This window comes from Adiantum capillus-veneris, chromosome 8, assembly GCF_014529385.1.
Source record: "Adiantum capillus-veneris isolate H3 chromosome 8, ASM1452938v2, whole genome shotgun sequence".
Lineage (NCBI taxonomy): Eukaryota > Viridiplantae > Streptophyta > Polypodiopsida > Polypodiales > Pteridaceae > Adiantum > Adiantum capillus-veneris.
In genome coordinates this window covers 133,269,012-133,296,607 of record NC_140938.1, presented here as the reverse complement: position 1 = coordinate 133,296,607, position 27,596 = coordinate 133,269,012, and the positions used below count along the sequence as shown (strand labels likewise).

The following is a 27,596-nucleotide window of genomic DNA, read 5'->3' as shown; positions in this document are numbered from 1 at the left end:
TTTTCCTAGCTAGGAGGTTCCCCCCCCAATGCATTATATATACAACCATCACTCTATGTCTATTTTATCTTTCTATTTGCACACTAAGAAATATACTCTCTATTGTGTACCTTGAGATTCTTCATCTTGTCCGGGTACTTTTTTGAAGGGGGAAGGGCGGGGAAGTACAGGGAGCAGGTAAAAACCATACCTCTCTCTCTCTCTCTCTCTCTCTCTCTCTCTCTCTCTCTCTCTCTCTCTCTCTCTCTCTCTCTCTCTCTCTCTCTCTCTCTCTCTCTCTCTCTCTCTCTCTCTCTCTCTCTCTCTCTCTCTCTCTCTCTCTGTGCGTGTGTGTGCGTGCATGGCTCTCGTGCCCACGGATTGTATGCCAATGGAAATCTACAGCAGAAACAATGTCTCCTTGTCTTGGCAATGCTAGCCATGGTCTGAGCAGCCAGAACCACAGCCATAGTAACCTCTCTCTCTCTCTCTCTATCTATCTCTCTCTCTCTCTCTCTCTCTCTCTCTCTCTCTCTCTCTCTCTCTCTCTCTCTCTCTCTCTCTCTCTCTCTCTCTCTCTCTCTCTCTCTCTCTCTCTCTCTCTCTCTCTCTCTGTGGGCGTGAGCTGTACACAGTTTTGCACAAGCCAATGGAGATATCGGTTTCAAAGAGCTTCTTGTCTTTTGATGCCTATGAGCCAACAATTGAACACAAAATGGATACTACTCCAATCATGAGCATTCCCGCCACTTCATCTCTCATAAACCTCGCTTACATGAGAGATTATTGGGTTGTAAAGAAGCATCAACAAAGAAGCAAGGAAAGGGTTCCCAACATCATTGGGAGAGCTTCAACATGCAAGTCAAGGAAGAATATTTTCTCAGCAGTGGCCTGATGTTGGCACAACGGAACATGAGGTCTTTTGGCTAGCAAGCAAAAGGAGCTCCTCCAGGAACTAGTGCAACGTAATACATTTTCAAAGCTTCAAGTCATCGATGTTGAATCCGATCTTATTTCTAGCATCTGCAATACACTTACCCAGCTCAAGGTCCCTTGTTTTGCAAACAAACTTTTCGTCAAGAAAACCTCTTTGAGCATGGTTTTAAATACTATATGTAAGAACCCTAGGAGCTAGAGACCTGGATCCTCCACCCAACCGCCCATACTTATAGGCTCTTAGCCCTAGGATCCCGTGTCCACACTGCTAGCTGGCCCATGGCCAGGGTCCGTGACCCCCCTTTAGGGTAGGGACCTGCCCGTAAGACCCATGTCCTGACATTACTCCCCCTTTGGAAGAGTTTTCGTCCTCGAAAACACAAGTGGTGGTATCTTGATAAGAACACTAATGTTTTCCACCGTGGCATCCCTCACGGATCCAACGGTTTGTTGAATCAGAACCCGGTTCATTGGGAGGTTCAATGAAATCAAGAATAACATCTTCATTTTCCACATTGTTGTCCCTGTACAACCATCTTGGTTAACCGACCCGTAACCAACATAATGTGACGACTCCATTTAAAACTCACTTAAGTATGTTAAACGAGTTATCATAATGAAGAGGTGTCTAAATGTATACCCAAGTTTCAAACTTTCTGGAGGTACTTGAATTTGCAATATAACCTCGGCTCATCTTTCCATGAAACTGTTATGCTGACGTATTCATCAGCAGCAACCAAGTCCTTGACTTGCTAGGGTCTCTTGCCAGTAGCCAACCGTATCAAAACTGATGATTAAGGTTGATAGCTTGAGAATAACAGGCAGAGACTAAAAGTAGCCGTAACATGCCTTTAATCATATGAAGCAAACTCCAAACTAGAAAGGTAATCGATCCAGTTGTTTCACTTCTTGCTAACGTATGCACTTAGCATATCCTTTAGTACTAAATAGAACGCTTGTAAACTGCCCATCCTACTTGGGATGAATAGCAGTAGTAAGAGTGAGGTGCTTTTCCTCAACCACTTACAGAAAGTCACCCACGAATGACGACAAACTATGACTCAATCATTGAGTATCTAGCCATATACTCGATATGGAATGGAGACAACCAACTAGGTTGAAAGCAGATTGGAGTTTCAAGAATCCAATCACAAACACTCATATTCAGCCATCACCTTGTATGGCAGGGTGTAAACGTATACGAAATCTGCAAGAGAGATTGCACTGGCAGTGCAAAAGGGTGCAGAAAGAATAAAATCCATGAATTCGCATGCCGCTCCGAATAAGTGTGTGTTTAACACTAGGGCCCATAACACCTAGTGTGCATGCATTTAACACAAACATATCTGAATTGCAAGTCCATGACGAGACTTTGGACCATAATAGGATGTGACAACCTGGTCACACCTAGGTACCAACCATGAGACATTCTCATGAACATAGCATACTTAGTTGTATGTAGAAACAACCCTCTGTTAAGGGGGTTTCACAGCACTTGTAATCATAACTATTTTGTACGTAGTACCCGACAATTTCTGGGCACTGAAATTGCTCCTGATACTGTGTGCTCAAAATGGTCGAACCAATGGATACGACCCGCACCTACGGACTTCGTCGCGACACATTGGTAGAAATTTGGCGCCAGTGTTAGTCCGAGAGACTCATATTCTCCACATGTGGAATATGTCTCAAACAAGGATATCAAGAAAAGTGACATCCATCAAGTACGAGATGTACTTGTGTGTGGAGGTAACTGCAAACACTCTGCGACAAGAGTGAGAGGGACCCTCATTCATTGCTCCACAATGGCTAAACCGATCTCCTGGAGTTCCTAGACCATGTTGTATCCCATGTGACAACATGTGCCAAATTGAACCCTACAAGTAGGTTCGTAACAGCAAAAGACAGAAAGATAGATTGGACTCTTGGCCCAAAATACTTTGTGCCGTCATGCCCTTGGCATGGCTTTGTAACATTCAAGCGTACGTATACGTCTTGAAAAAACCAAGCAAAGCATACTAAAAATGAAATAACACCAAATTAATAGATGTGTACCTGGAAATTTGAACGTAATGTTCACTTACCCGTATTCAAGCGTAGAGGAGCATGTCTCCTACCTGAAAAATCAAACAGCATTGCACTGGGAACCATGGGTGTTGTCCTTGCAATCGAACCCTTTTGGTTAAAATCGACATAGTCAAACCCTTTGGTAAGACCCTTTGTAGAAACTGCTTAAGTAGCAGTTAACGATAACCAACATAGTTAGCCGTGTACATACTGATTGGAATCAACTTGAAAAGTTGAGTTTGTCTGCTACCGCGTGGTAGATTGCGGAATTCTTCCTTGAAAGTCTAACAGGGAGAGATCAAGCTTTGATCTGCAAGGCAGATCAACTGTGATCATCAATGCCGATGGGATGATGTAGCAGTCACCCGCCGGGTCGTACCCCAAAACACTATGTCCATAGACACTCTGTAGTGCTATAGAGAGAGCTAGAAATCCACACAAGTGAATTGTCGAGCTCTAGTGGACAGCCATGCTATCGCAACTGATTGTTGCATCTGTACTTCCTTGTAGAGATCAGCTGCTGTGAGTTGAAGAGTATTAAAAACTCAACTTGAGTGTCGCACTGAAAACCTGTAGTGCAAAAATGACACCCTAAACATCCGTTATGACAAGACTCTTGCTTGTACATTAACGTCGATGTATACTTCCCTGGGTAGATCTGTTCACTCTTGAAAACAATCACCCAAAAAAAAAAAAGCCAATAGCTGGGTCTTACCCTTGGCCGGACAATGGCTCTTAGCCTGTGTGGCTCATAGCCCTTGTGCAAATTAGTGTTCAATGGACGAACCGATGAAGACTAATTTGAGGAGCATCTTAGCCACGTGCTAGCTGAGAGTTAGAGCACCGTGGCTCAGGCTAACTCAGGAGCAAAACATGTATCAAAAGCTTCTGAGAAGATTTTCATTATTCCCTTAAAGAGAGAGAGAGAGAGAGAGAGAGAAGAAGAGCATGCTGGGTTGAGGAACTTTCCTTAAGTTTTTAGAGTGTACCAAAGCTGTGTGCTCTGACGCATCTTATGCCGGACTTGAAACTTATCCTATAAGCATTCCATAGTTTTGAGGTATGACTCTCTCATCGAGAGAGGTAACATCCAAACACAAACACATCTTGACCTACCTTCCGTGTAGGGGTCATATTTGTATGAAAATGACTTAGGCATTGGAACTTTGCCTGTAAATTAAGTCCAAATTTTAGGTTCCTTTTAGTGTTGTTGTGTGGTGACAGTAACCAACAATCAGGTGAAACAATCCATCACGTATTCTGTCCTTGACAGAGTTACGAGTGTGATAGCGGAAGTGTAATGCGTGAAGCGGTAGAATCGAATCTATCTCGCTAGCATACCTTGCCGAGAGTGATGGCCTCAAATGTGAGAACCAAAACCATAAGTGCCTTGCACAGTGTAAACTGGTAGGGATTGTGTGAGCTAATATTCCCTATTTTGCCAGTTCCTCAAGCTTGTGTACCAATGCCCTTGACTCCAAGTCATTGGGCGGTACCTGGACACAATGGAGAAGCCTTTCTTCATGTAAAATTTCCAAAGCACATTGCTTTGCACAATGACAGTAATTGCCAAGTAAAGTGGAAACATAGAAAAAACAAGAAAAACTTAAATTTGGCTAACCTGGTATTTGTTTTTGCAACCATTTGTCATGAAATTCCAAAGGAAAAGCTCGCGTAAAGGTGGCTCATAACCAAATCTGCCGTGCGAGAGAGAGTTGTCGCATATGTATATTCACCCTTTGGATCACATACATCTGTCGTATATGGAATGAAAGAATCTGCAAACATTTTCATAGCATATGCCAAACGTGGGGAGATGAAAGCTCAGAGCTAACAGATGCTCTTGGTGACACACATACGTCTGAGCAGAAAAGGATTGACCTTGTCAAATTACATAGAGAATTGTCCTTGCCAAATTTGGCTACTGATTGAGAGTCATAAGATTGCTCGACAGTGCAAGAGCTATTAGCTACAGCGGAACTATCCAATGGCAAAACAGCAGAACACGTTCAAGTAATGCATCTTGTACCTGTTTGGCTCTATGAATGATAGCCATGATCATTCATTTCATTGCAGACTAGAGTTATCAAGCACATGCTCAATAACTACTCTACTTCAGGCTGTCAAGGGCCTTCCCAATTCACAACCAATTTTGGAATCGTGTGAGAACTGCAATGCTCAGAAACCATGCCGAGAACCGGAATTGGCTGGCGCCAATAACAGCCTTGCTGTAAAAACCTTCAAGCCATGCTTGGAAATCCAATACACCCCTTGGGAAGTAATCACGGCACAAATTGACATTCACAAACCCAGCAAAGTGCAGATGATTACATAACCAAATCAAAAAATTACTGCATACCATGTGACTTGCCTATCTGTCAATGACACATGAGCATGCATGCCAAGCATGTCGAATCACGTAGTGAACCGTGCTCAACAATCAAAACGTCACCTTGGAGGCTAAGCGAGCCTTGCTTGAACATAACAATGTACAACTTATGCACCATCTGTTATGGATACCGCCTCCCAAAACCGTGCGATTTCAATCGCGTAGAACCTACATGACAACAGCGGAAGAGCATGCTTCGAGGGCCTTCCCGAAGTGCTTCCTTGAATTGACAAACCGTGCATAAGGCCAAAATCCAAGCTTCATGCGACCTTGACTGTCTTCACCCCTCTTGCTTGAACTTGAATGGTTGCTCGTAATGATGATTGGCAACCCTCAAGCATGAGGCATACAATACCCGAAAGCTGCAAGACTGCTGAAACGTGTACTGCACTCGATGTGTAGGTCAAAATTGTCCTGGCTTTGTCGTACAAGACGAATAGGGTTGGAGGGGGCTCATCGTAGGCACCTCCCCTTAACTGGCAGGGACCTAATCCCCTTGGGCGGTGGACATGAGGACAAACTTTAAAAAAAAAAAAAGCAAAAACTCCCTCTGCAGCTATGGCGGAACTTGCGCCCTACAAGAAGTGCTCACCATATGAGCTATGGGCCAAATCACAGTGCGCTACAGGGTCAAAATTTTCCTAGCTTTGCCTTGCAAGCCCAATAAGCCCGATCTGCTTTACTTTTGTTGAGATCGATTTCCAACTTTCCTCGACTCAAGTGGCCCTGCCTACACTGCGGCTTGGCCTTGTCGGCTTTGACTTCTTCACCTTGCTTAGCGGCCTTGCACACAAATTGCATGCATGCAACCCTTTGCATGTACGCACTTTGCATGAATTGTGCATAAAGAAATCGATGAGAGAGAAGCCGTTGAGATCCCATGACTCGAGAGCGAGCGAGTGATCGAGAGAGAGAGAGAGAGAGAGAGAGAGAGAGAGAGAGAGAGAGAGAGAGAGAGAGAGAGAGAGAGAGAGAGAGAGAGAGAGAGAGAGAGAGAGAGAGAGAGAGCGAGAGAGAGAGAGAGAGAGAGAGAAGAGAGAGACACCATGCATCCCTCCTCCATAGCTCCTTGCTTCGCCCTTCTCTCCACCTTGCTCTGATACCAGTGTAAGAACCCTAGGAGCTAGAGACCTGGATCCTCCACCCAACCGCCCATACTTATAGGCTCTTAGCCCTAGGATCCCCTGTCCACACTGCTAGCTATCCCGTGGCCGGGGTCCGTGACCCCCCTTTAGGGTAGGGCCTTGCTCGTAAGACCCGTGTCTTGACACTATAAGTGGCTCAGCGGTGAATCAATCCAAAAATTGCAACATTATTAGGTGTTCATTGTAGAAACATTGCAACGGCAACTTCTCGGCTACACATGAAAGATGAGGATGAAGTGTTACCATTGTTTGCCTATCAAAGATCTCTTTTTCGTGGGACCCATGTGAATTCTATAACAAGGGATATAGTCTATGCATTTTGGTCATTGAATACTAGGGTCTCTCCTAATAAAAAGGACGTTTGTAAATTCCGAATTGAAGAGAAGAGTGTTGTGAAACATCCGGTTCATTTTCTAGATGACTCTCAAGTACATCTTATCAATTTTAGTTAATGTTGCCTCTTACTTGGGTTATGTATAGCATGAATAGGTTTGAATTTGGTATCATGCAGCCATGTACATAGTTTCAAGGGGAGCAATTCTACCTCTACAGGCAATATGCTTTGAGGCCAAGGAAGGTAGTAAGGATGGATTGAGTACTATCTCTCAGTACCAAGTCCATGGGATTGGTAATATCATCTCTTTGTAGTATTCTTTGTTTGGTTATCCTAACTTTAGATTGCCAAGAGTTTCCAACTTGGCACTTTACAATGATGTTTCTAGTATTTGCACAATACCAAGTCATTGAGACTTTGGAACTTTGGTACTTCATCAAATGATTCTTTGAAACTTAGAGTTGAACAGCACCCAAAGCAGCAATCTTGGTACTTTAGGATGGCTTGGGTACTATCTCTTAGTGTACCAAGTCCATGGGACTGCTATTATCATGTCTCTTTGTAGTGTTTTTTGTTTGGTAATCTTAACTTTAGAGTACCCAGAGTTCCCTACCTGGTACTTCATGATGTTGTGTGTAGTATTTTCACAGTAGCAAGTCATTGAGGTGTTGGAACTTTGGTAGTTCATCAAATGATTCTTCAAAACCTAGACCTGTACAACACTCAAACCACCAATCTTGGTACTTAAGGATGGCTTGGGTACTATCTCTCAGTACCAAGTCCATGGGACTGCTATTATCATGTATCTTTGTAGTATTCTTTGTTTGGTAATCTTAACTTAAGAGTACCCAGAGTTCCCAACCTGGTACAATGTTGTGTGTAGTATCTGCACATTTCCAAGTCACTGAGGCTTTGGAACTTAGATAGTTCATCAAATGATTCTTCAAAACTTAGAGATGTACATGACCCAAACCACCAATCATGGTACTCTGCAATCTACACAGCACCAAGTCCCTAGGATTGGTACCCAAAGTTCCAAACCTCGCACTTTACAATGTTGTGGGTAGTATTTGCACATTACCAGGTCATTAGTTCTTTGGTACTTTGGTACTTTATCCAATGACCTTACAAAACTTAAGACTAATCAATACCCAAAGCACTCATTTTGGTAATTTACAATGGCTTTGATAATATTTGCATAGTACCAAGTCTCTGAGGTTCGTATTGTGCTTAAATATCTACTAGTTGAATTCTCAGTTTCAAATTTGGTACTTTACTCTCAACTTTTGGGTCTGGTTATTGTAACTTTTGAAGCTTTCATCTCTGTGTAATCTTCAAGGATTCTAACCTACATTGTTTTTGTATCTCAGGTGGAACTGTATAAGAGATTCAAATGAACACACCCCACGATCGAGTTGTCTCTTAAGTCTTTTGAGGCCATGAAGCCATTCTTTGTTTGAAAGCTAAAATAACGGTATACTTGTTGTTGTGTGTATGATGTGCAGATGTTATTCCTCAAGGAGGATTTCAATCACATCCGGAAAAATAAGTTTCGGCATCATGGAAAAGCTCATACCTACAAATGTTTCGTGTGTTGTAGCAGTAATGATGCAACTCAGTGCTTTGCAAACAAGGTAGTATGGTAGCACACAAGTTTGTGGGAATCCATTTTGTATCCAAAGACAGTTGACAACAACTTCCACGCAAAGAAATTCTTGGTCGCGGAATGTTATCAATGTGGCGTAACCACGTTGCCCTTTTGTCCAGATGAGATTTCCAACGATAGCAAGGAGGTGTTTGTCAAGGTGTTCATAGATGTCAACAATGGAGATGTGGCTAACGATGGAAGTGAAAATAAAATAAAGGAGTTGGTTCTACAAAAGATGTTGAAGTAGCTGGTCTTTCCCTAGAGCTTTGGTGAAGATATAACAATTATCTTCAATAGGACAATATTCTAGCTCCACAATTTCATCCTCAATTAGCTCTTGAAATATATTGATACTAAACCTCAATATGCTTTGTGCGTGCATGGAAGACGGGGTTCTTGGCAATCGCCATGCAGCTCTGGTTGTCGCATTGAAGTGTTGTTGTTGAATGATGAGAAACACCTAAGTCCATGAGGACTCGCCTTAGCCAAACTGCTTCACAAGCTGCAAAACAAGCAGCTTTAAACTCCAATCAGAGTCACAATACCCACTAAGATTATTTGTACCAATGCCATAGGCAATGCCATGGGCCAAAGTACCTTTGCTGTACTTAAGAACTCGCATACCTGCCTTCTAATGAGATTCTCTTGGTTGGTTGGAAAACCTGCTTAAAACACCTACTGCAAAAGAAGTATCCGACTTGGTGTTGCACAAGAAAATTAAGCTTTCCAAAAGTTTTTTGTACTTTTTAATGTCGACTAAGGGAGAAGAATCTTCCATGGAGAGTTTTCCATTTACCTCCATTGGAGGGTGGATGCATGAATAGGGGGACTTACTACCTGTGTCCCGGGCACACTAGCACCCTGGTAGCTACCTCCCAAATCTAAAGGTGGAGGAAAACTTTTGAGTGAATTTAATAATGATATTTTGAAAAACGTGACAAAGACCAGGATCGAAGGTTGTTACACCTTTTCATTACTCTCTCTCTCTCTCTCTCTCTCTCTCTCTCTCTCTCTCTCTCTCTCTCTCTCTCTCTCTCTCTCTCTCTCTCTCTCTCTCTCTCGCTATAGTTTCCATCTCCATAGCTGAGCATGTACTCTCTCTCAGAGTAGCTTGCCTTCCTCGATTACTACTCTCTCTCTCTCTCTCTCTCTCTCTCTCTCTCTCTCTCTCTCTCTCTCTCTCTCTCTCTCTCTCTCTCTCTCTCTCTCTCTCTCTCTCTCTCTCTCTCTCTCACACACACACACACACACACACACACACACACACACACACACATTGCATGTGAATCCCTAGCTGGTGTTTAGGGCTTAGATTTGGACAGGGTACCCACTTTGGCATCCTCTTTCCACCTCTCAAAGACTCACAAGATGGTGGAAATCATTCCAGTTGAGGATGTTGTGAGTTTAACAAGTAGCACATGCCTTAAATGTGACTCAGTCAAGTGCAGCTCATGCAAACAGAGTGTAATCAAGGATTATGAAGCAAACCAAAAGTGCGCATATCGCGAGAGAATCAAATAAAGGGAAGCTAGAATTAAACAGGTCGATATTAATGAATTTCAGCACCACAAAATTACTGCACAGGTGATCAAGTTTTTCAAGCAATGCACAGAGGGTCTTGACAACAAGGCAAAGGAGGAAATCATCAGCAGCATTCTCAAGCATCGAGCATTGAGAAACCTGAAAATTCAATCTACAGGAGGTGAGGTTTCCAATGATGAGCAGAGGGTATTGATTAATGGAATGCACAACACTCTCAAGGTAATCAAGAGACCAAAAATCTCGACAGAGTTGTTTATTAAATGGGCGAGTATCATGATGGTTATGAATTCCACAAGCATAAAACCAAATACAGCAGCTGCATCGAGGCTTCTTGGTATCCATCGAAGGAACTTCTATGCAGCTAGATCTCAATTGAAACATAATCATACAGAATTGCCATTGCATTTGTGTGGGTGACAACCATACACAAATAGTGTAATTACAGAGGAAGTGAAGGCCACAGTGGTGAGCTTCTGGAATCACAATACTCGTGTATTGCCCAACAAAAAGGATGTGTGTTGAAAGCGTACTGCACGCAAAGTGTTTGCTAAACACCCAATGCATCTTCTTGAGCAACCCCAGGTTTTTTTTGACTTCTTGAGCAGCTACAAGCTTATTTTCATTGACAATTATGGCACTGGTTTGGTTGTACTTTAGTTGACTATTGTACAGTTTTCTTATTGTTTCACATTACTTTAGACCTAGTAACTACCATTGCCAAATAGGTAGCTTACTATGCATGAATGGTAGCTACCACTGTGATCCTTATAATTACCACTGTCAGACTTTGGTAGCATCCATGTTGTCCTTGGTAAAGGTAGCTACTAGTTTGATAGGGGTTGCTACCAATTTGCCATGATGTTCTTGGTAAATTTGCTGGCTACCACGTTCAACCTGCTAGTTTACAGTCTTGTAGTCATGATAAGGTAGCCACCAGTCTGATAGTGATTTGTACCAGATTACCATGGTAGTATTGGTTTACTGGTAGCTATTATTGTCAACTTGGTAGCTATCAGTATCCTAGCGCTAGCTGGAGCTATCACTCTGAGAGTAATAGCTTCCAGTCTGCCATGCAATCCTGGTGGAAGCTACCAGTCTTCCATGGTAATGTTGGTAGAAGCTACCAATTTTCCATGGAAATCCTGGTGAAATGGTAGCTATCACTGTCAGAATGGTAGCTATCAATGTCAACCTGGTAGCTACCCTTAGGTAGTCTAATAACAACCAGCCTTATAGTGCTACTCATGGTAAAGGTAGCCACAAGTCTTAGAGTTCTTCCTACTATTAGACTCAGGCTCTTGTAACTTTTCTCCTTCCACTCATCACAAAATATTAGTTACCAATCTGAGAGTAATAGCTTCTGCTCTGCCATGCAATCCTGGTGGAAGCTACTAGTCTGCCATGGCAATCTTGGTGGAAGCTACTAGTTTGCCATGGCAATGCTGGAGGATTGATAGCTATCTTTGTCAACATGGTAGCTGTCACTGTCAACCTGGTAGCTACCATTGTTAACCTGGAAGCTACCCTTAGGTAGTTTGATAACAACCAGGTCTTAGAGTTGTTTGCGGGTCGCCGCGACGGACGTCTATAGCATAGCTCTCAAGCATAAACATAAAATTATCGATACAGGGGAAGCGACTTGGATGAGGCATGGAAACTCACTAGGGTGTCAATCCTAATGAAGTGAACTCGAAGAGATGCAGCTACTAACTCTACAAGCAAATCAAACGCACTAAAGCCAAGTAATCTGCCTATGTCCTTCTACACAGCTCTACAGTCATCACGCTCGTTTACCATGCAAATCACGGAATTTCACAAAACTTGAAGGGAAGCTACACGGGACTATCAGGAACATACCCTATCACCATCACAGCATTCTAGAGAGGTACAAAGATCGGGATCGTTCGTTCCACAGTACGCAAAAACAGTAAACGGATGATCCTAAAGGGTTTTTTTTTGGTCCCTAAAGCCTCTCCTAGGGTCAAAACAACATAAAATACGCATATAAACACTCAAAACAGCGATTTAGGGCCTAAACGGATGTGTTTGAAACCTTCACCAAATCTTGAATGCTTACACTTGAATGAAAGAGCACAGTAAGAGGAACACAATGCAAGAAACAAAATTGAATTTGGATTACCGTAGCCACAGAAGTGATGCTTACAAGTTTGAGCAAAGAGGCAGCTCTCTGTGCGTAACGCAATAGTCACTTATCTTCAAAAAATACTCTTCTCTTTTCCCACTAACCTTAGTGTATTATATACCTAGGGCTTTCTAAAGTGGCCGGTGGCCAACTTCTCATGGACCTTTACATACATCATTGGAAAAATTACATCTTTGACTCAGACTTGACATAGACGATTGCCATTAGACTTTTACAAGGTTTGATGTATTAAACATCGAAAAAATAATTTGACCACATCAAAACTTTGGCCAGCTGACCCAACAAGCGGCTTGGCTAGGTGGGCACTTGTATGTTGTTATCACCTCCAAACACTCCCCCCTTCTTAGCTCGTGTTGTCCCTTGACACGACCATTTGTAGTTTCGTCTTCTTGTTGATGAGACTCCCCCCTTCCTTGATTGAGTTATATCTGGCATGTTTTGCTTTTTCAAATGGGGTGCCCAGTTGCCTTTGATTGATGAACATGTGTTCTTTGTGATTTGGATGTTGTGGACGAGGAATTTGTGCATGTTGTTGCACATCCTGCTATACCTTTCCATTTATGCAATTGGTCAATGATACCTGCTTCTTTGGATACTTTGCCTCCGGGTGTAGTTGACTTTTTATTGGAGCTCGTATCTCAAAATGTTTGATACTTTGACATGTGTGCACTGGCATCTTCAATTTGATTATCTTTGCCACTTTGTCAATAGAGCTTTGTTGGTATCTTTGATGATAAGAGCTGCTCTTGTTGAAGCATAGTTGAGAACAATGTGGCCCCACTTTATCTCTTTGAAGAACGTGTAACAAATTCTTTATTGGTTTTAGTCATGATAGCGCGTCTTGTTCCTTGTAGAACTCGTTGGTTGAGGTGGGTAGGTCCAGGCTGTTACTTTAGGCTTTTTGGCCCAAACATTAATGTTTCCTTGGAAGTAGCCTTGAGCAGTGATTGACTCATTTGATGCTATCCACCCTGTCACCTTTTGTTGTTGTGGTTAAACCCGTGTTTCATGTATCCAAACTGGGTCTTTGACTTGGATGTGCTCTTTGGATACCAACACTTGGTTGGCATTCTTCGGATTCTTCTGGATGCTTTTTTGTGATGGAAACTTTGGTTGATCGACTTTTTCCTTTGGTTTCCATTGCATTGTTGATGGTGTGGCTCTTGATGTAGAGGCTTCGTGGGAAGTTTGATGGACGCTCGTTGAAGGTAAAGTCTTCTGGCGAGGTTGATATACTTCAATGTTTACCTTTGCTTTACCTTTTTCCGCGATGGTTGGAGATTTCTTCTCTGCATGGATTTGAGAAGCTTCATGGAGTCTTACCGTTGTTGTTGAAGCTTTTGATTGTTGTCAAAAAAATATGTTCCTCCAGCTTTCTGTCAGGACCAGACTCTCTTTGATATGATGGGAGTTGATTATGTGGAAAGTATCTTTATACTCCTCGGTCTTCAATTTGAGTACAGCTTCTGCCACTCCAAAGCTAGGAATCGGCATTTTTGAACTTGTGTAAACTGTTTCTTCTAGCTCATTGATTGGTGGCTTTCCCATCATGATTCACGTTCCATAAGTCATTAGATTCTTTGTTGCTTCTGGATCTATTGCGACCGAACATGTAACCTTGAGCCCTGTTTGTCCACATAAATCGAATTTGATCATTGTAGGAGATAGTCCATCTTCTTCCTTGTCCCTATTCTTCTTTTGATCTTGCGTTTGTTGAAGATTTGCCGTTGAACTTGGAAGCTTTTCTCCTTCATCTACTTTCATTTTCACTTTTTCTAGAGTCGGCTTCTTTGAAACAGCTTTTGTTGTTTCTTCAGGTATGTCAATAATGACATATTCTTGTGGTTGCTCTGCTTCCTTTGTTTTCAATTTTGCCTCATGCTCTAGGATATAGCTATCTGTCTCACTTTTTCTGCTTTCACACTCACAAACTTCATTAGCTTCCTTCAACACTTTCAACATAAAACATGAAACTAGGTTGTAGCCTTCTTCATTACAAAACTTGGCTGGTGTTAGCTCATTTACACACACATCCAAGGTTGCCAATATTTGAGTCCATCCAAATGGCTCAAATAATTGCTCTGGAAAGGGTTCCGATATGTAAGCTTCATCTTCCATTGCTCTTTCTAGGATGCAATACTCCTTCACTGAGCTTCCACACTTAGAATCACCACACATCCAAAGTTCTTGTTTGGTTTGTAGCCATGCAGGTATCTCTTTCCCATTGACTATAGTAGAATCAATTTCTTCTAAAGGAGTTCTATCCACATCTCTATAGCTATGGTCTTTTATGCTTATTTTTGTGGTGATCTTTTTATGTCTCAAGTAGATATAGTCATAGCCCCAATCTTGAACCATCTTACGTTGACGCATGAAAGGTCTTCCTAAAATGATATCAAAATTGTTCCCTTTTTCAAAATCTACTATTGCAAATGTATGTTCATATTCAATTCCACAAGAAGTCACCATAATTTGCTCTAAGATACCCAGATTTTTTTTTGTGTATCCATCTGCAAGTTGAAGCTTCATTCTAGTTTTCCTAAGCGTTGGTCTACCCCATTTTTCCCAAATTTCTTTTGTGGCTATGGCTACTCCAGCCCCACTATCAAGTATAGCCAATGTTTTAACTCCTTTGTATTTCACAGGTAAGGTGGTGTTTCCTTCTTCTCCTTCGCAATATTCCCCCACTTTGTTTATTGGCACAGGTTTAGCGTTTGCACTTTCTTGTTGAGTTTTGTTTGATTGTTCATTTGAGGGTAGATCTTGAAGAGGCATATTTAATCCCATCTTCCCCAAATTGTTGCCTACTTCATCCCATACATGTGGTATCTTAAGCAGTTCAGATAGAGTAATGGTGCACTGTATTGGAGCTGACATCAACTCTTGCATACTCTTTGTATCCATCATCTTGGATATGGCTTTCCTCTGAGATGGCACCACTCTAGTCTCTGAGTCAGCCTCATGTTCTCCTATGTATGAGGGTAAGGTCTTTAAGGACTCTGGTTTGCTTTCAATTGGAACTTCCGTCCCTGGATCTCCATTTAGAGATTGAATGTCTCCCTGATAGACTTCATGCCCTGTATTGACCTCAGTTATGGGTGCAGATTGGAAAGTCGCACTTCCATCTTTTGCACTTCTAATTGCTTCCCACAATTCATTTAGCCATGGCTCATCTATCTCTGGGATAGGTGCCATAAATTGTAATCTTGACCTTGCCTCATTAGTGGTGTTGGCCACTACTTGATCATCTAGTTGAATTTCTAGGTTGTTGGTTTCTTGTGTTGCAGTCTTTGCTTGCTCATCCTTTTGTGAATCTAGCTCAATGTTTCTTTGAGTTAATGTTTCAACAACCTTTGCCTTAGGCATTTCAAATCCAACACTTTTTGGTTTTGTTTCTGGAGGTGGAATTGGTGCTTCCGGTGCCATCATTCCCTGTGCAATTTTTACCAATTCCTTACATATTTTCAACCTCTCAGTCTAAGAGACAGCATGAGGATATTTCATCCTTCGTTGCTCTAGGGTTTGGTTGGGTTTCAATCTAGCCTCATATGCGTCCAATGCAGCATCTAATGGCTCTAGGACTTTGTCTACCAACACAGATTGGTTTCTTATCGCTCACCACCGTTTTGTTTTCCCGTTCTTGTTTTAACTTCTCCTTTGTCTCTTGTAATTCTGTTTGTAGTGCAGTTTGATTTGTAATTTTTTTTGCTTTAATTATGTCTCTTTTGGCTTTCCAGGATTTTCTCCCAGTCCTCACTGACACACTAGTTGTTTCCCATTGTTTGGGTTGTTGATCTTTCTCCTCATTAGCTTGGTCCTCAATATTTTTTTTTGCTTGGGCTCTAGTCACTACCTTCTTTCTCCTCATTATCTTGGTCCTCAGCATTTTCTTTTGCTTGGGCGCTAGCATTTTCTTTTGCTTGGGCTCTAGTCACTACCTTCACAGGAATTTTGGGTTCTGCCTCTGATCCACTTGGAAAAGGTAACACTCCCACAACATTCATTGTTGTTTTCTCCTATTTTTTTGGGTGTTTTGGACAATTTGGAACAACGTGTGTAATGGCACACTCCAAACAATATCCAATTATCTCTACACGAGAACAATTTTTGGCCCAATGATTACCTCCACACTTGTAGCATGGTCCATCTTGTTGAGTCACTGGCGGCACAATTGATGGTTGTTCTTTCTTAGCCAGAATGATCTCTGGTCTACGCTCTTGATTGTCTATGAACATCAGAGTGTCCTCATTCAACGAATAGAGTTTTCTCATAGGCTCTTGCCCTAGCCTAAGTTGTGATACCTCAGCTCTTTGTAAAGCCCTTGATACAGCCCTATTTTGAAACAATGGATGATTTGGTAATGGCATTTTTTTTTCTATTTGATGTCCAAATAGTATCCCCCTCGTGTAGGTTTGATTATAGTAGCACTCACTCATCTCATGATTGGTCCATTTTTGCTCAATGGCACACCATTTTATTCATTGTGCTACTTTTGCTGCTAGCTCATCTAGGTTGGTCATTAATTGAGACATAAGCACTTGCCTTGTGTTGGTTTCAGTAGATGCTAAAGGAGCATTATCCATAGTGATCTTTGTATCACCAATTTCCTCGCCATAGGCTTTACAATTGTCAACTAGGTATAACGCTTCTCTCATGACTTGCTCAAAGGAAGTACATCCTTTCAAGTGCAAATCTTTCTTGAGAGTTTCATTTAGCAAACCCTCTATGAAGAGAATTGATAATCTTTCACACTATGGTAACTCGCATTCCGGACATCTCTCTATATATTGTTTGAAACGTAGCGATGCTTCCTTCACTCTCTCATCTTCTTTTTGCTTGAATGCATAGATTTGGGACACTATGTTATGCTTGATTCCCCTTTTAGAGAACTCCACAAAAAATTCTTGCAATTGTTGTTCAATGTTTGAGAAGGCATTTTTGTCCAACGGTTGGAACCAATTCAATGCTATCCCTTCCAAGGTTAGGCCAAATCCCTCATACTGTGTATGAAAATAAAATACTTGTTCGGCTCTTAACACTTTTTTGAACAAGGATGCATGTACGTATGGATCCCTTAATCCATCATACTTCTTCTTGACACATTTGGCCAATTGATATGGTCTCATTAGTTCTGTTTCAACCATGTATCTTAGCGTGTTGGGGTCTCTCACAAAGACATCCCTCGTTCCTTCTTTTCGTATGGGAGCAAATCTTGGTGGAATCCCCTTTGAGACATGTTTTGGAAATGTTGATAGATTTGTAGGTCTAATTGGTGTCTCTTGGTTCCACTCAATGAGGTAGGATCTACTCTCCCGTAAATAGCTATTTTGGATGTTTGAGGTCCATTTGATTCCATAGTTTCAATGTTAGCTTCTTGCAAATCAGTCTCAAAAAACCCTGGTACGGTTACACTGGATTGAAAGTAGTAAGCAGATATTGGAGTACCCATGTATGTATATCTTTCTAGCTCAATTGGGCTGATAAGTTTGTACTCTCGTCCATATTTATCTACCATTAGAACTTGCACTCCCTAGTCATCTGTGTATGTGAAGGCATAGAGGTTCTTGTAGTAAGTCGACTCTTCAATGATGGAATTTAAACATCTATAGAAGTTGTTTTGATCCCCAATAGGTAACCTATAAAGTCCATCATAAGTGTAATCCGTTAGAACTCTCGTGGCTTCACTGGTTTTGATGAACCTTACGTTGGGTTTGTTGATTAGAGGATGCTTCTCCTCTAAGTCTCTAGCAATTTCCACTTTTTATCTTTCAAACTCCTGCATTTTAGTTGATTGGTTTGGCTTCCAGTGAGCTACATGATCACTTGACAAATATCCATGAGCCATGCCTTGAGGTTTGGCTTGATATGATTGGTAAGCCTCATGGTCTTGTCTCAACCCTCTTGTTATAGGTGTTGCATTATTTCTGGTTGTTTGTGTAGGTGGCATAGCTCTGAGTTGAGTGGGAAGCCCTAATGATGGATGATTTTTCATCTTTAAGCCTCACTCAATACTCTCAATATGATCCTTGATAAGAACACCTTGGTTTAGTGCACACAATCCCTTTTTGCCCTTGGTCAAGTCTCTAAAAAGTCAAGAATTTGTGACTTTTTTTGGTCTCTGGAAACTGGTCTTGGGTACCCTAAAAGTTTGGATTTAGGAAACCTAGTAAAATTCAGCTCTAAAACCAAAACCAAAGTGTGTGCTATTGCCCGCAAGCTTTCTTCCTAGCTATACCTGACTCAATTTGGAGTTGTCTAACAAAAGCTAGAGCAATTTTAGTGAACTGCACTTGAAACAGCACTCAAAACAGTCTCAGGACCAAAACACAGGAACTTTGGCTTGTATCTTGGCTTCCAGAGGGTATTTTTCACTCAAACTTGAGATTTGGGATGTACTCAAGTAGGTCTACAAACTTATGAAGTCAAATACTCTCACTATGTAGAGGTACACCAATCGCGATCGTTGATCCCATGTCACAGATTTGGAAGATTTTTGCACAGTAGCTAGCCCTTGATGTCTTCATACCAAGTGTCTTTGTATTTTTGAATTTGGAGATGTTTTGACCAATGAAAACCCAAATCCCATGTGGTTTTGCGGTTATTGGCCTGATTGTGTAAATGGGACTTTTGACCACTTTCTTTTTCTTTTTTTACCTTGCTCCTTTTGGATAATATGTTGCACTAGATGTCAGCTACCTACTCATAAATTTTTAGTCCAAAATGTCACTGGGGTACACCGATCGCGATCGTAGTTCCAGCTCCTTTTTGCATGAAATTTTAGGAGTTGATAGACATGGGTATGATTAGTCTATTTCCAAACCCACTTTGCATTTGGATCACAAAAACTTGAAATTTCTCAAAATTTAGGTCTGAAGGATCAGTGATCAGTGTTTGCCCTATTTGACAACTATCTTTTGGTTTTTTGACCCTCGTTCTTTTGAGAAAGTTGTTTGTCTAGTCATCAGCTACCTACTCACCAAGTCTCAACTCAAAATGTCACTATGGTACACCAATCGCGATCGTACTTTGGAGCCCAAATTGGATGAAACTTGTGGGTATGGTAGACAATGATGTGTACAGTCTACTCCCCAAATCTTTTTGAAATTGGACAAGAAAAAGTCAAGTTTTTACAAGATCTTGGTCTGCTGCAGTGGTTTCCTGGATGTTTGCTATTTTTGGCTATTTTGGTGATTTTTTTTTAATTTTGAAAACTCCTAGTATCTTATATAACCTAGGTGTATGTGTGGGTAAAGTCTGGTCAAAATCTGGGACTGAGGTACACTGATCGCGATCGTAGTTTAGAGCCCAAATTGGATGAAACTTCACCAGCTTGTTCACTAGGCTATTATAAGACTACCTGCCAGACACTTTTGTATTTGGACTCAAAAAAGTCAAGAATTTGCAGTTTCTTGGTTTGAAGTGCCTGATTTTCCTGAATCTGTCAATTTGACTTGATTTTGGTGTTTGTTTTGGGATTTGAAAGCTATCTCGGGTTGTCCTGTGTACAGGCTATCCCTCTGTATGGTTTCTTCCCAGTCTTGATGTGTTTTGGTCTTCTGAAAGTCAATTTCTATGCCCGTTTAGCAGTTTTTGACTTGGATCTATATTCATATGGTTTGACAAGTATTTTGAGGTTTCTGGCTCTAGGTCCTTCAGACTTTTATGTTTGTATACACCTGAGGATCCCACATATGAAATCTAGTCAAAATCTGGCACTTAGGTACACCGATTGCGATCGTAGTTTGGAGCCCAAATTAGACCAAATTTGGCATGCTTGTAGACACTGATGTTTTAAGGCTATCCCCCAAATCTTTTTGCATTTGGATCACCAAAAGTCAAGATTTTACAGTTTCTGGGTCTGCTAGGCTAGTTTTACCCAAGTGGCCTGATTTCCTTGATTTTTGATGTTTTTGGGTGTGGTTGCTTTAGACAAACTTGTTTAGAATCTTATCAGGAAGGCACATGTCAAATCTTGTATAATTCTGACACTGAGGTACACCGATCGCGATCGTAGTACCAGAGCCAAATTTGATGAAATTTTACAGGCTCTCTCTGACAAGTATTTCCCAGTGTTTGGTGCTACCACTTTGTGATTTGAATAAATTTCAGCTCTGTTTGGTCAGATTTTCTAATTTCAAAGTCTTATGGCCCTTTTGCCAAAGTTATGGTTTTTTTGTTTTTTTGGCTTTGACTTTAGCCCCAAATCTGACTGGAATGTGATTTACTTATCCTACTCCTAAGTACAAAAATGAAAGAACATAAGAAAATGAATCAAACAAAACAAACAGGATAAAAAATGGATGATGGATCAGTACTCAATCAATACAAAGAAATTTGAAGAGTAAAAATGCTTAAAGCAGCCTCACTCACAACTCCCTATATTTCTCAAGACTAGATCTAGCCAATCCACCGACCATAGACTCCACAAAGCACTAAACCCTTGTCTAGATGCTTCACTAAAATGTAAATGAAATGGAAATTATCTTTTGGAACAATAAGAAAACTCTGAATACGCACTCGATCACTCATCACCTAATATTCATTCCCCGGCAGCGGCGCCAATGTTTGCGGATTGCCGCAACGGACGTCCATAGCATAGCTCTCAAGCATCAACATAAAATTATTGATATAGTGAAAACGACTCGGATGAGGCATGGAAACTCACTAGGGTGTCAATCCTAATGAAGTGAACTCGAAGAGATGCAACTACTAACTCTCCAAGCAAATCGATCGCACTAAAGCCAAGTAATCTGCATATGTCCTTCTACACAACTCTACAGTCATCACGCCCGTTTACCATGCAAAACATATCGGAATCGCACGAAACTTGAAGGGAAGCTATAGGGGACTATCAGGAACATATCCTATCACTGTCACAGCATTCTGGAGAGGTACAAAGATTGCGATCGTTCGTCCCACAGTACGCAAAAACATTAGACGGATGATCCTAAAGGGTCGTTTTTGGGTTCCTAAAGCCTCTCCTAGGGTCAAAACAACATAAAATATGCATATAAACACTCAAAACAGCAATTTAAGCCCTAAACGGATGCGTTTTAAACCTTCACCAAATCTTGAATGCTTACACTTGAATGAAAGAGCACAGTAAGAGGAACACAATGCAAGAAACAAAACTAAATTTGGATTACCGTAGCCATAGAAGCGATGATTACAAGTTTGAGCAAAGAGGTAGCTCTCTGTGCGTAACGCAATAGTCACTTATCTTCAAAAAATAATCTTCTCTTTTCCCACTACCCTTAGTGTATTATATACCTAGGGCTTTCTAAATTGGCCGGCGGCCAAATTCTCATGGACCTTTACATACATCATTGAAAAAAATTACATCTTTGACTCAGACTTGACATAGACGATTGCCATTAGACTTTTACAGGGTTTGATGTATTAAACATCGGAAAAATAATGTGACCACATCAAAACTTTGGCCGGCTGACCCAAGAGGCGCCTTGGCTAGGTGGGCACTTGTATGTTGTTATCACCTCCAAACAAGAGTTCTTTCAACTATTAGACTCACGCTCTTGTAACTTTTCTCCTTCCACTGATCACAAAATTATTAGCTACCATTCTTATACTAGCTCCCACCAGATTGATCTCAATTTTGCATGTCAACATTAAGTTATGATTTTTCCAATAAGTGTACTGAATATCATTATTTAATGCAGATAGAATTCTTTCTTGCCTTCAAATAGAGTCACCTAGAGGTACAAATTCACCAAAGGACATTTGAAAAGCTGAAAGCTTATTTTGTATGCAAGCTTTGAGATCGCTATAGTTGCTGTTGCATCACTCATATTCAAATGTCATACTTGAGGGATGATGTAAACCATATAAGGCAAATTTTTTATGGTGTGCATGGGAAAGAGTGTAGTTGTCAATGTGATATTTGTGGTGCAGATTTGAAATGTAGTGCTCATAAAAATCATGCCCTAGCCTTACAAAGCTTTGGGAGTCAATTTTATGCTCGAAGGCTAGCGGGTCAAATTTCTTTGCACTGAAGTGTTTGATTGACAAATGCTCTTCGTGTGGGCCTTCAAAGAAGCTACCAGTTTGCCCGATTGAAGAGTTAAATGGTGCACGCATGGTAACAGTATTGATTTTTGAAGACCTTAAAGTTGGTGAAACACATTCAGGGAAAAAAAAGAAAAGAAAATTTATTTCTCACAAGGAGATGCAGTGCGGGCAGCTTTTCATACTGTTCAAGGATCATCTGAGTAAGTTTATAAAGCACAATTTTGTTTACAAATGGTAGCCCAGCAGTTTAAAGATTATCTACGTATCTTTCCTAAAGATGTGGTAGTGTCAGTGGTGGATTTCGCTAAAAAATACACTTTCAAAGAACAGAACGAGATCCAATCGATGCATTGGTTTTCTAGCCAGGTACAATCTTCATTCACATTACATATGTGAGGATTGTAGGTAGTGTCCAAAAATACTATCATTTCTATATATCTGATGATAAAAGCCATGATACTCTTTTTGTCCAGCATTGCTTTATGCTCCATTATGGTTGGTTGAAAGAGCTAGGCATATCACTCAAAGAACATTGGGTCTGGTCAAATGGAGCAACCTCGCAGTTCAAAGCAAAGAGGCCTTTTTATTTTGTTGCTCGATATGGAACTCTGACAAGTTTAAAAATGACACATCACTTTTCAAGTTCAGGTCATGGAAAGGGCGAACATGATGGTGGAGGTGTTGTTATTCAGAGGCATCTCACTCAGGAGCAGCTAAAGCCAGACTGTGTGAAATTACAATGTGCAGTAGATGTGGTGCCATTTTTGAGAGAAACCATGTTCAATGGTGCTATAGCCACGTATTCTTCATAGGTACGACCAGTTACTCGAATGTTCTCGGAGGTCAAAGTAGGTGATGTCGATAGAAGCCAACGTTGGGATTGTAAATTTGAGCCCAGAGCTTCCATGGAGGATTCTATATATGTCCATGTTATTCTGTCATTTGCCTTTTCCCAGTACAACCTCTTGCTTTGTGATAGTTGCATACTCGATGCCCACCATTGCTGCCAGGATGTTATCGTAAATGGACCTTCCTTTGATGAACCCATGTTGATGGGGAGAGATGATCTTGGTTAGTAAGGGGGCTAGTCTGAGGGCTATAGCTTTAGCAATTATTTTGTAGGCCACCGACATCATCGTTATAGGGCGCCAGTGTTTCAGTTGACTACATTGATTTGGGGATGGGTTTGATAAGCCCTCTCTTCACACTTATCTCCAACGACCCTTCGACAATGGCTTTATTATCCAGCCTTGTGATTGGGACCTTGGGATTGTCCCAAAATTCTCTATAGAATTCCACCGTCATCCCATTCCAACTAGGGTAATTTTCCTTGCCAAGGGCTTGTCTTCCAAAAAAGCCCTTTCCAAGAAATTAGCTTCTCAGTGGTGGGGAATCTTCTTCTTAAAAAAACCTCATCAAGCATACATTTCAGTTGCACCTTGCCTACCTAGGACCCTTTTATTTACTTTAGCCCTTTACCATGCACCTCTCAGCATACACAACATTGCATTGCACACCTCTCGGCATGGACCAACTCTGGTTGCACCATCACTGCCCACCCCTCTTGTTGAACATTCATGTGCAACAAAAATCATATTTACAGAACCTTGAAAATTGACACACCAAACAAACAAGAAAAATCTGTCACATAACCACAACCATATGTATAGGCTATGTATAAAGCTTCATTTTTTTTTGCACACTGTATACTTTTGGTGGGTTGGCCACCACCCTTGGCTACAATCTCATGCACCTCAGGCACTAGATTCCTCTCAAAATATGACTTGAGCCGCACCTCGTTCCCTCTGTGCCTAAGAAGCTTCCCATTTGCTCTCATTAACTAATAGGTCCCATTCAAATATTCCTTCCGTACTTTGTACGAACCTGCCCATTTCTTTTTAAACTTATCTGGGATCATGAAAGCCAGGTTACTCTCATACTTCATCACTAGATCCCCTTCATGTATACCCTTATTCAAGGACTCAAAACCAACAATCCGATCTTGTAAAACTTCATGCTAGGTGGCATTGATACGCCACATACCTTTCAAAGCAGGTACCTAGCTGCACCTGTACTGGAAGGACTGCCTCCTTGCCATAAACCAACTCGAATGGAGTAAAGTTGGTTGCCACTCGTAGGACATCTTGAATGCCCACAAGCACTTTTCCGAAATCATCTTCCACTCTAAATCCTGCTTGTACACATACTTCGTTAACATCTTGATGATCTGAACATTTGCTCTTTCTACCAAACCATTGCATTGGAGATGATAGGGCAAAGAAAATCAATGTTGGATGCCCAACTTCCCTACAAATGCACCCATTAGTTTGCTTCTAAATCCCTGACCCCTATGAGAAATGAGCACCCACGGTATCCCGAAGAAAAAATGAGCCACAACCTATGCATTTACCTCCTTCACAACTTTGGCTTAAACCCACTAGGCTAGCTAGTCGATGGCTACCACAATATACTTCCTTCCACTTGTTGACTTAGGGAGGGTACCGCATCTAATACCCACTTTTCAAAGAAATCTAGGCTAAAATATCTCCTTGTGATTCTGGTATTAGCCTCTTTTCGCTATGGTCAAACATTCATGAGAGGTTTTGCACCAATAGTGTACATCACATACTATCAAAGGCAACTAGAACCCTACCCTTAGCACTCAAAACGGCACCTAGTACTTGCCTTGATGTCAACCCTCTTTGTGGAATTGCTCCAGCATCATTACTATCTCTTCCTTATAAATCACTCTCCTTAGAACTCCATCTTTGCCATGGGTCATCAGGTCTTCACCCAGTAAAGTAAACATGCGAGTCTTTTGCATGAACTTTCTCTTCTGTAGACTGGAAATGCCTTCCAAAACATTTCCTTGTATTTAGAAAATCATCCACCACGTTGAAAGTTTCTTTCCTCGCATAAGCAACTAGCGTTATGTACAAACCTGCAACTTGCACCTGCACCATGCCACTAGCCAACTAGTTTGCTTCTTGATTTTGTTTTCTCTTGACGTGTTTAAACTAGATCTCTTCAAAGAATCTCAGGAGATTTCTAATCGCAAAAAACTAATGCTACAAAGAATATCATTTTACCTGTCATTGGCCTAAAAGCTCTTTGACAACCAGCAAGACATCACCTTTTACTATCAACCTTGATATACCAAACTCCATCCACTATTTGAAACTCAAATGAAAAGTAAGGTACTCAGCTTCATTATTGGTGTGGAAATTCTCAAGATCATAGGCCTTCAAGGCCTTGTGGATCCCTTATCACCATACCACCTCCCACCTTTTGTACCACTCTTTGATATGTTCCATCAAATCACATAGTAAAGGCATTTTCTAGATTTGGCTCCTCATATTCATCTCAAATCATTCGTGCATAGAGTAGTAGATCAACCCCATTATTGACCAAAATGTATGTCAAGTGGGACCGGCTAGTATGGTCAATTATGTATTCGAACTCAAATTCTTCAAGCTTCAGCACCCACTTCATGATGTATTTCCCAAGTTTCATATGTAACACCACTTCCGGCAGCAAATTGTTAAAAGTTAACACAAAAGACCTCTACACAATCAAATGCACTTTGAATTTCCTACAAGAAAAGACCAATCACCCACTTCTCTGCCTCAATATAAGTCATCTCCCTAGGACTTATTATCCCACTTTCAAAGTAGATAGGTTTATAGCTCCTTACCACCTTTTGCAATAGCATTGTGCCAACAGCTATTGTACCCACCATCATAGTGAGGTGGCAACAAGAGAGGTGAACTCTAAACACCCCTGAAGGCTTGTGTGCTTCTCAATTGGGGCTGGGGCTACCACAAACAAGCAAAACAACAACAAACCCACAATGACAACAAGTGAAGGGGCACCACCTAGTTATAGAGTGAACTAGGATGAAACAAAGAAGAATCCCTGAGAAATACAAGCAAGAAGGAAGGGTACACTATCACTAATATCAATGCTACAAACACACACACTCTTATACTCTCACGGTTATATAAATCATACCCCCACACACCCCCCATTCCCCCCCCTTTTTTTTGTTGGCTCTAGCCCGGCTTTTACTGGGTCACTTTAGTGGTAAAACACTCAAAATATGACATTGTCTGCTATGACCATGGGGCCTAGCCCTTGAATAAAATGTGGTTTTCATAACTCCTGGAGAGCCAAGCGTGTTCAATGATCTCTTCCCTCATGACGTTGTGAAGCCGGCCTCTCCTCCCTAGCTTTGGATCTCCCCATTCATGGGGATCTGCGTGCCGTTCTGTGCAACCACACACTCACAAGGGAGTGCAGACCGACTCACTCATTATCCCAACACAGAGGACGTGCAGAACATCCTCCTCTTGCTTATAAGCAAGTGAGGGTGCATCTCTTCCCCTCACTTAGCTAGTGTAGTTCTGTTGTGTTTATCTAAGAGGTCTTACTGCTTGCTTCACAAAAAAGAGATATGGAGCTCACCAAGCAGGTGACTTAGGTTTCTCTCTACCCTAGCTAGCTTCGTTACTGGCTTTATTGGTTTTTTGCACTGTATGCTTTCGTCTGACATTGTAAAACTAACATTAAAATGTTTTAGCACAGGGAAGGTTGTTCTACCTTGGGCTTATTATGCATTCTTTCATAATAGGCTTTAGGTCGAGGAATGTCACATTTCACAATGTATACAACTGGTATTTTTTTGTTGTATCATTAGGGTCAGGATGGAAACTATGGGTAAATTATTCCTTCTTTTGCTATGTGTTGATGAGGTAAGGTAAAACATTATATAGTGTGATATGATGGAAGGTGTTTTCACCTTAGACAATTTATGCCTGCGTTTATGGTAGCACTTACAACCGTCGGGGTCTGTCGATTTTTCATATTGTGTACAGCTGGCGCTTCTATTGCCCTGGAAGGATAGGTTCTATCAATATGGGTAAGGATTGGTAGGGATGATTTGGCATACATTGGAAAAAGTGAAAATGGGGTTCTGTTCTTGTCTTGCTCAAAACTGGAATTCACTTACTGTTTTCTTTGACGAGAAGGGGTTTTCTTTCCCCAGGTGCTAACCAGTACTGGTTTTTAGAAAAAAGGGGATATGATTTGGGAATTAGATTGGTGATCTTGGATAAAGGCTCACTGATTATTTGATGGTATACAAGCCTATTAAACTCATCGTTTTGGTGTTTAAAGGAGTACTGTTACTTGTTTTTTTCGGGTGCTAAACAGTATTGTATGAGTTCACTTCCTTTATTGATGTAATTTCTTAGAGAAGGTATGCTTAGGGATTGGATGGACTAACATGGATAACAGTCCACTGGTCATTTGGTCAATGATGCAAACTGGCATAACTCATCGTTTTGGATCTTTATATAAGGAGTACA

The 27,596-nt window shown here is 41.2% G+C and overlaps 1 pseudogene; it reads right to left on the bottom strand.

Moving 5' to 3' along the window:
- LOC147452987 (uncharacterized) overlaps positions 1-25,193 on the bottom strand; it is a 33,753-nt pseudogene extending 8,560 nt beyond the window's left edge.
- Between the last annotated feature and the right edge of the window lie 2,403 nt (positions 25,194-27,596).